General features: G+C 44.8%; 1 long non-coding RNA gene across 1 annotated transcript in view; it reads right to left on the minus strand.

Moving 5' to 3' along the window:
- Positions 1 to 4734: 4734 nt before the first annotated feature.
- LOC128325888 (uncharacterized) overlaps positions 4735 to 13533 on the minus strand; it is a 42216-nt gene continuing 33417 nt past the window's right edge. Inside the window, exons 2-4 of the long non-coding RNA XR_008307712.1 lie at positions 12960 to 13014; positions 8009 to 8164; positions 4735 to 6826 (exon numbers count right to left, since the gene is read on the minus strand). This is a non-coding gene — a long non-coding RNA (uncharacterized LOC128325888). The remainder of the gene's footprint in view (positions 6827 to 8008; positions 8165 to 12959; positions 13015 to 13533) is intronic.

Here is a 13533-nt window from a genome sequence, read left to right on the forward strand (position 1 = left end):
AATTTTGTTCTTTGTTCGAAATTGCAAAATCCGAATCCGAAACATTTTGGATTTTTAAAAATGGCCCCAGGGAAAAATTAGTGGGTGGGGGCGGTAGTGCCCAAAGGGTGGAAACTACCACCCAAATTTCATAGGAATTGGGCAAAGGGCTGGGTTTTGGTGAATTTTTGAAGTATAGGATTTTTCCCATAGGGAAGAATTGAGGTTTTAGCAAAAGTATAGCTTCATGTTGGGGGGAAAGGGGTGGCCCAGAGCAGAGTAGGGTGGGTGGTAGTGCCCAGTGGGGGCAAGGAAGCTGCCAGAATTATTTCAAAGGAATTGGGCAGAAGGCTGATTTTTAAAGATGTAATGGAGTTTGCGTGTCTGTAAAGTTCTTCCCCATAGGGAATGATGGACCTCCATAATTCCTGCCCCATAACTGCACTTGGGGGCACCAGGGTGGCCCAGAGCGAGTGGTGGTGTAGACCACATAGGTTGCCAACCACCCCCATGGGTTGCTAATCCATGGGGTACTGGGTTCTGTTGTTCCTGAGATGTTTTGAGTGTAGATTCAGATTCTCTGGTAGCATATGAGAGTGGATTCATGGTTTGTCATTGAAAATCTCATATGCTACCAGAGAATCTACACTCAGAACACCTCAGAAACAATAGAACCCAGCACCTCATGGGTTAGCAACCCATGGGGGCGGTTGGCACCCTATGTGCACTACACCACCACTCACTCCCGGCCACCCCAGTGCCCCCCCCCCGGTGGAGTTATGGGTCTGCTGAAACCTCCATTATTCCCTGGGTAGGGGGGAACAAAGAAGTGTAAACTTCCAACAATTCCTAAGAAATCAGCCCTTTACCCTATTTCTTTGGAATCTGAGTTGTGGCAGGCACCCCTTGGAGCACTGCCACCCAACCCACTGTTTTGCCCCTCAGGCCCCCTTTCTGCCCCGAATCTGCCCCAAAGACAGTTCAACTTCAGAAATTCTTTAAAAATCAGCCCTTTTCCCAATTCCTTTGGAATCTGGGTGGCAGCAGGCACCCATTGGGGCACTACCACCTGAACCACTCTTCTGCCCCTAAAGCCTCCTTTCTGCCCCCAATCCACCCCAAATAACATCAACATCACACATCAACAACAACAGCAGAGGTTTGGAAAAAATCAGGCAGATTTCCAAAGGTCATGCACATCCAATCCCCCCTGCCCGAAATGCAATTGATCTACACACAACAGTGTGAAACAACAACAATGAAATGCACACTGCCCCACTGGCCAATGAGGGTAAAATTTACCCTTAAATTTGCTTAAAAGGAATAAGGAGGCAATTGACAGCAGATCAGCCCATGCTTTCGCTGGCCAGTCTGTGGGCTGGAAGGGCCGGAAATTCAAACAGATGTCAAAACTCAAAATGGAGACTGAAGGAGAAAGACTTTTTGCGACTGCAAAATGGAGTTCCAAAACAGCCGAAACAACAAAACATTTTGTATCCGTAACAGGGATGTTTTGTTTTGGCTACAAAATTTTCTGTTTTGAGTATTGGGTGTTTTGTTTTGGCTACAAAACAGCCAAGATGGCCTGTTTTGTTCACAAAACGTTTTGTATCCGAAACGAAACACACATCCCTACTTTTTATAATTATAACCAGTGCAGTCTTATTTCTCCTTTGCTATCACACTTTCTTGGATGCACAACTGAATTTTACACCGCACTATTTCTTGAAGATAAATAAGAAGCCTTCCATCACCTACAGTACAAGGTTGCCAGATTTTATGCAGCTGCTCTTAAGATCTGCCAACAGCTAACTTCCAGCCCTTCTTTTCAGATGCTGCTACAAGAGGCTTCTATGTAGGTGTATTCTGTATGACTTAACTTTTATCTGAATGCAGTATCATCTGTTTGTATGTATAACTGATCAATGATTGTAATAAAGCTATTAATTAATTAATTAATTAATTAATTAATTAATTAATTCAAGATTCAGTCTTATTTCCATTAAACCTTCTGCATATGCCCTAATCAGAGTTGGGCAGTATCTAAAATACACATATTTAAAATACGTATTTTCAGTACTTTTGTATTTTGTATCTAAAATACTTTTCAGGAAAGTATTTTGTATTATATATTTAAAATACGTCTGCTCAGTTATTTTGTATTTTTGAAATACATTACTGAAACTAAAATACATCTCAGACAATCTTTGATTTGCTTTCTTGCTTCAGGAACTGCCTTTTTATTGCAAGCAGGCAGCCCATTGGCTTCCAAGCATCTTCATGTCTGTACTCTGTTCCTTCCTCTCTGCCCCCTGAAGAGTTTTACTCTGCTGTTGACTGGTCAGACAGCCAAGTATGAAAATCAAGCAGGGGGCGGGGGGGGGGTAGAGGCTGTCCCTGTGAGTAAATAGGAAATGAGGGGTGAGGGTGGCATAGGCATCCTTTGGGGGGAAACAAGAGGGAGAAGCTCCCCCAACCCTAGATTTTGGATGCAAGAGAACTTCCTACTTCAGAGCTTCCTTGCTGTAAAGTTTCTCTGTTCCTCTAGCTCTGGGCTGCTCAACTTCAGCCTTCCTGCAGATGTTGGCCTACAACTCTGATAACCCCTGGCTATTGGCCACCGTGACTGGAGATTATGGGAGTTGTAGTCCAAAAACAGCTGGAGGGACTAAGTTTAGCTGCCACTAGAAACCTGACCTGACCTGAAGAGGCTGAAGTTCTTCTAGTCCAGTCTCTGTGTAAATTTGCAACTTGCCTATGGCAGAGGCAGATTGTTTTGCAGAGTAGCTTACAAATATCTCCCTGTCTATGCCCCCTATTGTTTACTGTGGCTGATTAATGGTAGCAAATTTCCATTTCTTTCTTCTCTGCAAAATAAAGCATCAGCATACTCTCTGTCTGAAGTTTACCTTTAGAGAGCTTTGTGGGCACATTGCTGGAGGGCAGGCAGAGTGCTTGGCTGGCTTTCCAGGTTACCTGGCTGTGGTGGGAAAGGGAATGGGACACATTGAGGCGATTCTCATGATTGCTGAGAGTGGGCAGGGAGGATGTGGGGGGGAGGCTGCTTTTAACTCACCTTCCCCCCAGATGACCAAGTCCCGGGTCTTTGGCACACTTCCCATGCACCCAGACAAGCAGCGCTCCACAGGGGAGCACAGAATGATATGTGGCTGGAACTTGTTCTGGCTGCCATGTATCCTACAATGCACCATGTGTGATTCATTGGGGGATTCCCCCATCTCTGTGTCTCATCGGGCTGCACATAGCCCAAGGAGACACACAATACCCGGCAGCCAGGTTAAGGATGCGCTCACACCCTTAACCTTGGCTAACAGCTGGTTTTAGTAAGGTGGTCAAGCTGCACAGCAGCACCGGGATCTGCGAGGATCCCAATGCTTCACACAACCAACCTAACCCTAGGCTGTGTTAGGCTGGTCATGAGAACAGCCTCAGTATCACTGTGAAACACACAGAACAATATAGGAAATCAAACAGCCATGCTTGCTTAGACTAGATTAAAAGCTTCTAAAGTTTTAAAAGCCATCTTTTTTCTTACAACTACCTGTAAAGCTGGTCATATTGAGAGAGAGACTGCCTCACAGGAGTAGATGACTCCATGTACAGTATCCCAAGTTTGTTTCCTTCCATTTTATCCTCACAGCAATCCTTTGAGGTAGATTAGGCTGAGAAATAGTGAGTGGCCAAGATCACCCAGTGATGTAACTGAGTGAAAGCTTCATGGCTAAGTGAGGGCTTCAACCTGGGTTCTCAGTCCTTACTCAACAACCTAATCATTACACCACATTGGCTTATGGGGCAGTTAGAATCTTTATTTTCTGATTTGTAGGAGGATATACATAAATAAATCTGTTTGATTTGTATATAAACTAGAAACTTTCTTTAGATTTTGCTCTGAGTAACAGCTTAGATTTAGGGGAATCCTTCTGCGTCACTCCTGTAAAACAACACACACACACCCAATTGCTTTCAGTGCTTAAAAAATAGCATAGAGAGAGAGAGGAAAGGGAGGAGCAGATTAATCATGGTAAAAGGAATTGTCTTTCTCCCCATATGATTTGACCATAGGATTGCTTCACCGTAAATGCAACTTGCTGCTCATTTGACTATGCTACAGCTATAGGATTGCAGCCTTTGTCATGACTAATTTTCAGTTATTTCAATGGGTCTACTCTAAGCAGGACTAACATTGGAAACATCCTGTTGGGTTTTGATTTCTGTTGACATACTTTGGGGCGATTCTCATGATCAACAAAAATCGGGCTAGCAGCGGCTAGCTCGATTTTTGTCGACCGTAAGAACCACCGGGCTCGCAGCCAAGCCCGGTGGTTCTTGAGCGAGTAACCCACTCGAGAACCCCTGCTAAAAAGCAGGTTTGCGGAGCGAGCGCTCCAGCAAACCTGCTTTATAGGATCGTGGGTAGCCGCGGCATGCTTTCGCGGCGTGCCTACTCATGAGTAGACCCCCAGCTGGGAGGTGAAAAGCCACCTCCCAGCTCCGGGGGTCTCCCCAGTATGCCCTGTGTGCTCGCACAGGGCATACTGGATCTTGCGGGGGCCATGCGGCCCCCGCTCCCCCCACCCCCCGCCAGCTCCGTCACGGAGCCAGACATCGTGTGAGTGGGGAGAGTGGGCTTAGTCCGCTTTTCCCGCTCACTGCCCCAAACTGGGTCTCACTGATCGTGAGACCCATTCCTTTGTGTATATTTCCCCCCTCCCCCAACCCCAACCCCTAAAAGAATGCAAACATCCATGGAGAGTGGTGAGAATGGAGAAATGAAGCAAATACAGCAAAAATAAATGTGGTATTATGTTGTTTTTGAATGATTGATCTGATTGAGTGTTTAAAAAGCTGGAAATACTCCAGTTTTTTCAGGACAAATACAAGCACATTAGTATGTTGGATGGGTATCCCATTGTCCGATATAACATCAAGTGGTCCCATAGAATAGTTATTTTCATTCCTGGGATGATTCACGGCCCCAGAAGGCACAACTTGAGTGAGCTAATCTTTGAAAAACTTGAATTGCTTGAAGGAAATGGAAACAAGATCACATAAGTAACAGACATCACAAAATTGTTTCCTTTTTTCAGGCATTGCCAGCATGGTGTCGTGGTTAGAATGTTGGACTAGGACCAGGGAGACCAGAGTTCAAATCCCCATTCTGCCATAAAACTCACTGGTGACTTTGGGCCAGTCATGTATCTCTCAGCCTAACCTACCTGACAGGGTTGTTGTGAGGGTACATAACCATGTACATAACACATAACCATCTACACTGCTTTGGGCTCCTTGGAAGAAGAGCGGGATAGAAATGTAAAAAATAAAAATAAATATATAATAATTGTATTTTGTATTTTAAAATACTATTTTGTATTTCTATTGGTTGTTTACCCAGTATTTTGTTCCTAAAATACATTTGCTTGGGTATTTTGTATCTAAAATACCTTGTAGAAGTATTTTGCTGATCTCTGGCCCTAATTGTAATCTTTCTCTTCTGACTACCAGCCAGTTTAACTAGACAAAGCATATTTAGAGCAGAGGTCTGGTCCAAAATTGTGCAGGATGCTCATTACCAAGTCTCTTATGTTATGGCTGTGGATAGTACCTGCCTGGGCTATGCAAAGATTTGGCTTTGAAACATCAAAGCCAAATCATCTGTACATTGCCCCAAGAGGAGGCAAATTAGCTCCCAGCACTGACCTCCACATAGAGCAGTCCAGTTTAAAGTACTGGGGAGGGTCACTGAAAGGATTCGAAGCTGTTGGAAGCCCCAGTGACTTTCCCCATAGATCCGTATGCACCCCTAGACCTGCAATTACTTTTAAGGAAATGGCAAATTGTGGTTAAAAGCTCCTCTTTTGCAGGAGTATAGATATCGTTTGGAGCCACCTTGAAAAATGCACAGATTCCAGTATGGCAGCCATGGGAAAATGGCAGTCTTTTGCATGTTTTTGTAAACCCATGTAATATAATATAATATAATATAATATAATATAATATAATATAATATAATATAATATAATATAATATAATATAATATAATATATTCATATGGTGGTGTTTGTGTTTTTTGAAGTTGAAAATCAATTTGTGAATGTTAACATAGGAGCTCATGCCATCTCCAAAAGGGAAGTGATGAAAAAGATTCAGGAAACTGAACCAAAATTATCAGGGTTTGGAATACCTTACAATGAGGAGAAAAACTAATGTGTTTGGTAGTTTTTAGTTTGCATGGGTTGGAGGGCCTGGGACCAACGAAAAAGGAATATGATGGAGGTTTATAAAATGATACATAAGGCAGAGAAAGTGGACAGAGAATCAATCAATCTCTCTCTCTCTCTCTCTCTCTCTCTCTCTCTCTCTCTCGTAATACTAGAACTAAAATTCATCCAGTGTAATTGATTTGTCAAAGATTCAGGACAAAAGGAAGGAAGTATTGCTCTGGTGCTCCTCATTTACCATTAATTCATAAAAATTGCTGCCACAGATATGGCGATGATCACTGATCAGTAGCTGTGCATCCCCAGGTCTAGCAAGGCAACAGCTGGAGGCTAGAGCTTCAAAAAAGGAGCTGTTGAACCAGCAAAAGGCTGGCTGCAAATGCAGGGCTTAATTAGCAGTCAAGAGCCTTGCCTCATCCTGAAGCTTAGGATGGTCCTGATCCTAAGCGGGTGCCTGAGCTGTCCTCCCCCTCCTCCCAATCAGGCCCATCAAGAGGGACATCCTTTGTCTCCAGGGTTGGAGTATCATCAGGTACATTGACCACGTCTGTGTTCTTCTCAGACAGGAGGCGCCGGGGGTGGAGGGGTAAGAAAGTGAGATGCCTCTGAAAAAAAGAAATTCAAATTTGAGAGTAAGAAATGATTATATTAAACTGGAAAGGCAGGCAAACAGAAAAACAGGCTGATTTTTTTTATCTTGACATTGGAATATAATGATTGTCTGTGTATATATGTGGGTTCATTCAGATGCAACGTGGAACCTCGGTTGAATTTTAGCCTTCCTGGTTTGGGTTTTTTGTCTGAATGCACCTCTCAAAATAGACTTGTATAAGAATATTCTCCAATGTATTTAATAGAATGGGTAGAAATTCTCTGAAATATTCTCTAGGAGAATATTCTTTTCCAAGTCTATCTCAAATTCAACCAAGGTTCATTTGGGCCCCACAAACCTTAACCAAGGCTTGAAGGTGGCTTGCTTTAATTCACCGTTGTATTGTGTCTGAACCCAACCTCATGGTTTATTCTCATCTTGTTGCAAGATTTCTGCTTCTGCCCACAGAGACACTGGCATAGAGCAACCAAGAAGCAGCCAAATAACATGACCACTCTAGGCAGCCAATGCCTCTCCATGGTTTACCCTCTGAATGCACTCTGACATGCTTGGGCGAAACACGTTTAGCAACTACTGACATTACTGCTTCCATAACTCCTCCACAATAGCCACTCTCATACAGTGGCATGGGGCGAGTAATAAGCCATGAGGGACCAAGGGGAGGTGGATGTGGGCAAGCAGTAAGCCCCACCCCCACACTGCAAGGAGGGAAGTGGTGAGGGTGGGAACTTTCTTTGAAATGCCATGTGCCCTCAAGAACCATCAGGAAAGGGGTTCAGCACCTTCTTCTGACAGCATGATGCTATGGAACACATGGGGTAGCAGGGGGAGGGACAATTAACCTGCCTTTCTAGTTAATTGAGGCCACTTTATCTGTGAAACTGTTAGAACGCTTCGGGCTGCCCGTGTTTGTATAGCCACACCACAGCTAGGTTTCGACCAGCCAAGAGCAGCTGAGGACAGACAAAAAGAGCAGAAGCGGCTCGTGCAGCTTTTTCACGCCCATGTCATGCTGGCAACCAATGGTAAGGGAGGGAGTGATGGGGCGAAGCATTGCCAGGAGTTGGGCAGACTTGGAACTCTGAGATTGCATTCGGGAGGACTGGGCAAAGGCAGGGGCCAAACAAACCACACAGATCTCTGCTTGTTTTTAGTAGCTTGGTTAAATTCAAACCTGGCTCGGTGTCACATCCGACACAGCCCTGTAGGTGGAAGATCACACACAGAAATCCTGCTTTGAGCTGCAGTGCCTCCTTCAGGTCAGCTGCCCTTTTAGCTGTTTCCTGGGAATGCTGCAGATTGACCGGCTAGAGAGAGCCAAACTCTGCCTCTGCCCAGAGAAAAATATTAGTTATGTGTTTTGCACCAACCTCTAAGTCCAGCGTCACCATTTCATAATCCCTCGGACATGCTGTGCTTGGTGCTTGGCAGCCATTGCTGTGATTGACATACATGGCAGATTTCTGGCTTCATTGTGAAGACATCCAGTACTGGATGTAATTATAGATGCAGCACCTTGTCCACAAACCACTCCATGCTCAAACACCTGCATCAGCCCACTTCTCCCTGGTGCCTCAGAAATCTGTGCTGTATTTGTCTTCAACACCACATAATGTGTTCCATGATCTCTTCTCTTCCCGTGTTTCTGTCCCTTCAAGCACCCTAATCCCAATCAGCCCTTTATGCCCCATCTCTCCTTTCCTGTGTCTTTTCCTGCCGTTTGGCTGCTTTTCAAAACCCCACCTGTCAGTTACTATTTCTCCTTGAAGTGTAATTCCAACACAAGACCTCATCCTATCTACAATTAGTAAAGTCTCGGTTTTATGGCTGTGACTAAGACTTTGACTTTCCTCCCCCACCCCCGCCTTGTTTGCTATCTCAAAGCCATTCGGCTTTGCTTAGTGTAAGACTAACATAACAAGTCATCATTCGACAGACTGAAGCGGCCTGCCTTAGCAGATTTCAGGGTACCGTGAAATGGCATCAGAGTGCCCATTACCTTAGTATTATGCTTCTGTTACTACCATCTGGATGTTCTGTATCAAAAGAATACAGAGGCTTCACTTGGGAGGTTGCAGGGTTTACCATTTAGTTTTAATGAGTGGGCATTTTATCGTTTACAGCTAAACTGACAAATTTCTAAGCTCCACATTATGGCACCTGTTTTTAGTCCTTGTCCTTAAGGCATGATAAAGGAGGTTGAGAGCATTCATTAAATCATCAGTTTAACATCGTAATTCAAATTGTCGTGGTGGGCAAGAGCTGGTCTTGTGGCAGCAAGCATGCTAAGTAGAGCCCACCCTGGTTTGCATTTGAATGGGTGACTACATGTGAGCACTATCTGCCGATATTCCCCTTAGGGGATGAGCATCTCCTTTGCATGCAAAAGGTCCCAGGTTCACTCCCTGGCATCTCCAGGAGGCTTTACAGACAAGGCTGTGACCCCGAATCTCCTCCAGAAGAGAGTGTGTGCGTTCACATACCAGCCAAACCTACCCCAAAGTCCCTTTGAGATCCTTGGACCCACTCCACACACAGGAGCCAGCGTAGTGTAGTGGTTAGAGTGCTGGACTAGGACCGGGGAGACCCGAGTTCAAATCCCCATTCAGCCATGGTACTAGCTGGGTGACTCTGGGCCAGTCACTTCTCTCTCAGCCTAACGTACTTTACTGGGTTGTTGTGAGGAGAAACTTAAGTATGTAGTACACCGCTCTGGGCTCCTTGGAGGAAGAGCGGTATATAAATGTAAAAATGAATGAATGAATGAATAAATAAATAAATAAATAAGTCGGGCTTCATCTTGTGGATTCTAGCTTATCTCAGTGTATTTCCGGGTTTTTAAAATTCTAGTATTAAGTGACTTTTTCTGAAAATGCCAGAGCAAATAGGGAGAGGCACTGACATAGAATCATTAACATGATAAGAGGGAAACCCTTTTCAGGAATGCAGATATAGACTTTAGAAGTCTCTCCCACCCACCACCACCACCATTTGGCTAGGAGGAAAATGTAAAGGCATGCAATGTGAACCTGCATTTTTAAAAAAAACAGAGAGCAAAGGGATGAGGCTGCTTCCCTCAATGCAGCGAGTATGATTTGAAGTGGCTTTGCTCAACATTTACCCCGCAACATGAAGCCATGTGTGAATAACTCCCAGACAGGGCTTTTGGAGAGCCACTGCCAGCCAATGTAGACAATACTGAGCTAGATGGACCAATGATCTGATTCATTTAAGACAGTTTCCCATGTTCCTAAATTTCTGCTCTTTTCTTTTTTTTCTTTCCTTTATTTTTCCTTTGGCTTTTTCTTTCTTGATTTCGTTTTTGGTCTGCTTTTTCCAACAGCTGAGGAAGAAAAAAGAGGCTGCACTTTTAAACGTTAAAATGAATTTGCTGGACTAAATTTTGCAGAAGCGGAGAAACCAGGATACATTCACAGGACCAGTTGACATTAGAGTAAGTAAGGGCCAAACTACACTTTGCATTTACCTTCTATGGGCAGGTTCAGACATAGTATGGAGCCTGCTTGCAAGCTTGCTTACACCATTGTTCATGATCATGTGAATCCTCCCTCTGGCAGGAACTGCATGTTTCCTCGCAGCGGGAAGCCTAGGTGTGCAACCAAGAACTGCTGATTGTCACCCCTAATAATGCTCCATCTTAGATTCACTTTATGTCTGAGCCCTCACTGTTCACAAACCCCTGGTTTGTTCCAAGTGAGCCAGCCCCCTTTGCAATCAGGACCCATGGTTGAAAAGTGGGTGACATAGGAAAGGTTTTGCCAGTTGAAGGGCAGTGCCAGGCAGGCTGGGATCGCATCAAGGGCCTCGCTGGGAGGCATGGACGGGGGGCACAAGTTTAGTTCAACTCTGCTACTTCCAACAAACTGAGATATGTGACCATCTGCAGCATGAGTTTTGGGTTCCAGCAACAACATGGGCTGCTTGAACCATAAATTCTTTTCTATGAATGAACCAGCCCTCTGATTAAAACTCCCCAAGGTATTTTGCTTCCTGTAAAATCCGCAACAAGGTTCCCACTTTGGATCAGGGCCACAGTGCAAAAGGAGGAGAGTTCAACCCTTTCCCTGCACTGCTTCTCTGACTTAAATAGCCCCGCAAAGCTGCTCTTACCTGAGAAGGGGAAAACTTGTTGTGCCTATCTACTATTTAACAGAGGGACGTCACCCTTCACTATCCAGCTCAGTATAGCATCTCTCCAGTAGCTATTGCTGGTGTCTCCTCTGTATGTAGTGGCAGGGGTGGGTAGGTGGTTAGATTATTAGCCCTCTTAAGACAGGGAATCATTTCCCATGTCTTTTCTTATGTAAACCACATTGAGAACATTGGGTTGTTTCCCCCCCTGTTTTTCAAAAAGTGATGTATTAATATCAGCAGCCACTTCTGGAGGCAATTTAAGCCAGAGAATCACCATGGGAGAGCAGCTGTGAGGAAATATAACTTTAAACATAATTTTAAAGTATAATGTTAAACATCTGAAGCAGTCCCAAAACTGCTCAAGGAAGCGTGCTGCTTGCCAAGAGCCCACAGAAGTCACAACAGCATGTGAGTAATCACAGATCTGGGTAGTAGCAGTTGAATATTCCCAGGGTGCAATGTTTTGGGCTACAAAAAGCTGTAAACAGGCTTGACAGGAAAAGAATGTGTGTACAAAGGTCAACGATGACTCTACAATATTGCCTTCAACTTCTCACCTGAATACAGTCATAGACTAAATAACCCTGATGGTATCTACTGTCTCTATACAGCTGATAACTGGAAATTCTCAGTTGCCCCAGACAAGAGCATGCATGACGTCTCCTGAGCCACCAGAGGGCGCACAGGCTCTCCCAAATATCAACTACCACGCTTTGGCATAAGCTGCCTAAATAGTAGCCAGAGGGCACCATGTGCAGTGCTCTCTCCAGCCAAAAGAGAGACTGTGCCTGCATTCTACATTGCTTAAGTAAGGAAGTTCAGAGTAAGCTTCCCAAGGCTTGATCCACAGCACAATATATGTGTTCTTCTTAGCCAGATACAACCTGCAGTGTTGTCTCCTCTCTAGAGTAGCACAGACACTTTCCCCAGACCTGAGAGCATATATGCGCAAACCACCCTGCTTGCCTGCTCAGCTTCCAGACCAATTACCTAAAATAGAAGACTGTGAACTCAAAACAACCCCCCTAAAAAGAAATACAGGTTAGATCAAGTTGTGTCGGTATTTACCCAAATTGAAGGTAACTCTGAATTTAAGATGACCCACCCACCCCAATTTCTAACATCAAATAACTTGGAAGAAACCTAGCCATGGATTCAGGTAAATACTGTACTTATCAGCCTCAGGGTAGCATGTACGCTGGGCCTATCCAGAAAGGGTCATTCATGCAGCGCAATCCAAGGCAACTTTCTTGTGATAAATTTGCCCTAAATTAGAGCCACTTGGCATCGAATATTCTCTTCCCCAGCCACTGCACTCAGGCTGTCTATTGGTTTCAGGGGCAGAGACACCATTGGGTGAACGGGTTCAAAGAACCCGGGCCGCCACCAATCAGGGGCCACGAGCATGGCCCCAGAAATGCCCCCTGCTTCTGACATCAGATGTGGGGGGCATTATTTCGGTCCAAACGGGGCTGCACAGCCCCGTTTGGAGCCAAAATCGACCCGCACTTTGACAGTGTGGCCAGAGTGACTCTCCCTGCCTTAAAGTTGGGGAGGGCCACTCCTGGTCTCACTGCCAATGTAGCGGGGCCAATTGATCTCCCTCCCAAACAGGGCCATGAGGCCCCATTTAGGAGAGAGATCGGCCTGCGCCGGAACAGCTTTAAGGTAGGGAGAGTCGCTCTGGCCCATGCTGCCCAACGCAGTGTGGGCCGCTCTCCCTTCCGAACGGGGCCACACAGCCCCGTTTGAGAGGGAGATCACGTCCCCCGCGTCTGACATCAGATGCAGGGGTGTGGCGAGCTGGGCCTCTGCATCTGGTGTCAGACATGGGGGGCGGGGCCAGGGGGGTGCAGTGGCAACCACACATGGGCCACCGCCAGCCTCCCTATGCTGTTGATTGGTTTACACGAAATGTGTGAATACCATCTTTAAAATTTTAAACTAAAGATGTAATGCAATATACGCACCTTCTCTATTTAACCTCTGTACTGTTAGACCGACCCTGAGTTGAACTCAACTGATCTGTAAACAAAAGAGAAAAAGATATTTGAATTAGCCATGATCATCCAAAATATTCTACTGCTGGGCTCTGAAAAATAACAGAATTTAGAATTCTGAAGGGGGAAAAAAAAACCTTCCCCCCCCTTTTCTGGCAAGTTGTGGCTTTAGTTGATGTAAAATGGGATCTTACCCCAGTGCAGAGCAATGTGAAATGTACATGTTACCTTTTTTTTTACCTCCCTCCACCAGTGTAGAATGTTTGTTTGTTTGTTTGTTTAACATATTGGTATACCGTCCACTACCAAAGTCTAATCAGAGCCGGTAGGATTTAACTAGAGCAAACATGGTTAGGGTAAAGCTGTTATTGGGCACTGGGGTTGCCAGAATGATGTTTTTATGGGTGTATTCTTAAAGCATATTTACTTGGAAGTCTCTAGGCAGTTTACAACAATAAAACAAACCAAAAAATTCTAAAGCAATTAAAACATTAAATAGCTAAAAAGCTTGGCTGAAGTGGTGTGTCTTGAGTTGTTTCCTAGA

The sequence above is a fragment of the Hemicordylus capensis genome, chromosome 5 (assembly GCF_027244095.1).
Source record: "Hemicordylus capensis ecotype Gifberg chromosome 5, rHemCap1.1.pri, whole genome shotgun sequence".
Taxonomy (NCBI): domain Eukaryota; kingdom Metazoa; phylum Chordata; class Lepidosauria; order Squamata; family Cordylidae; genus Hemicordylus; species Hemicordylus capensis.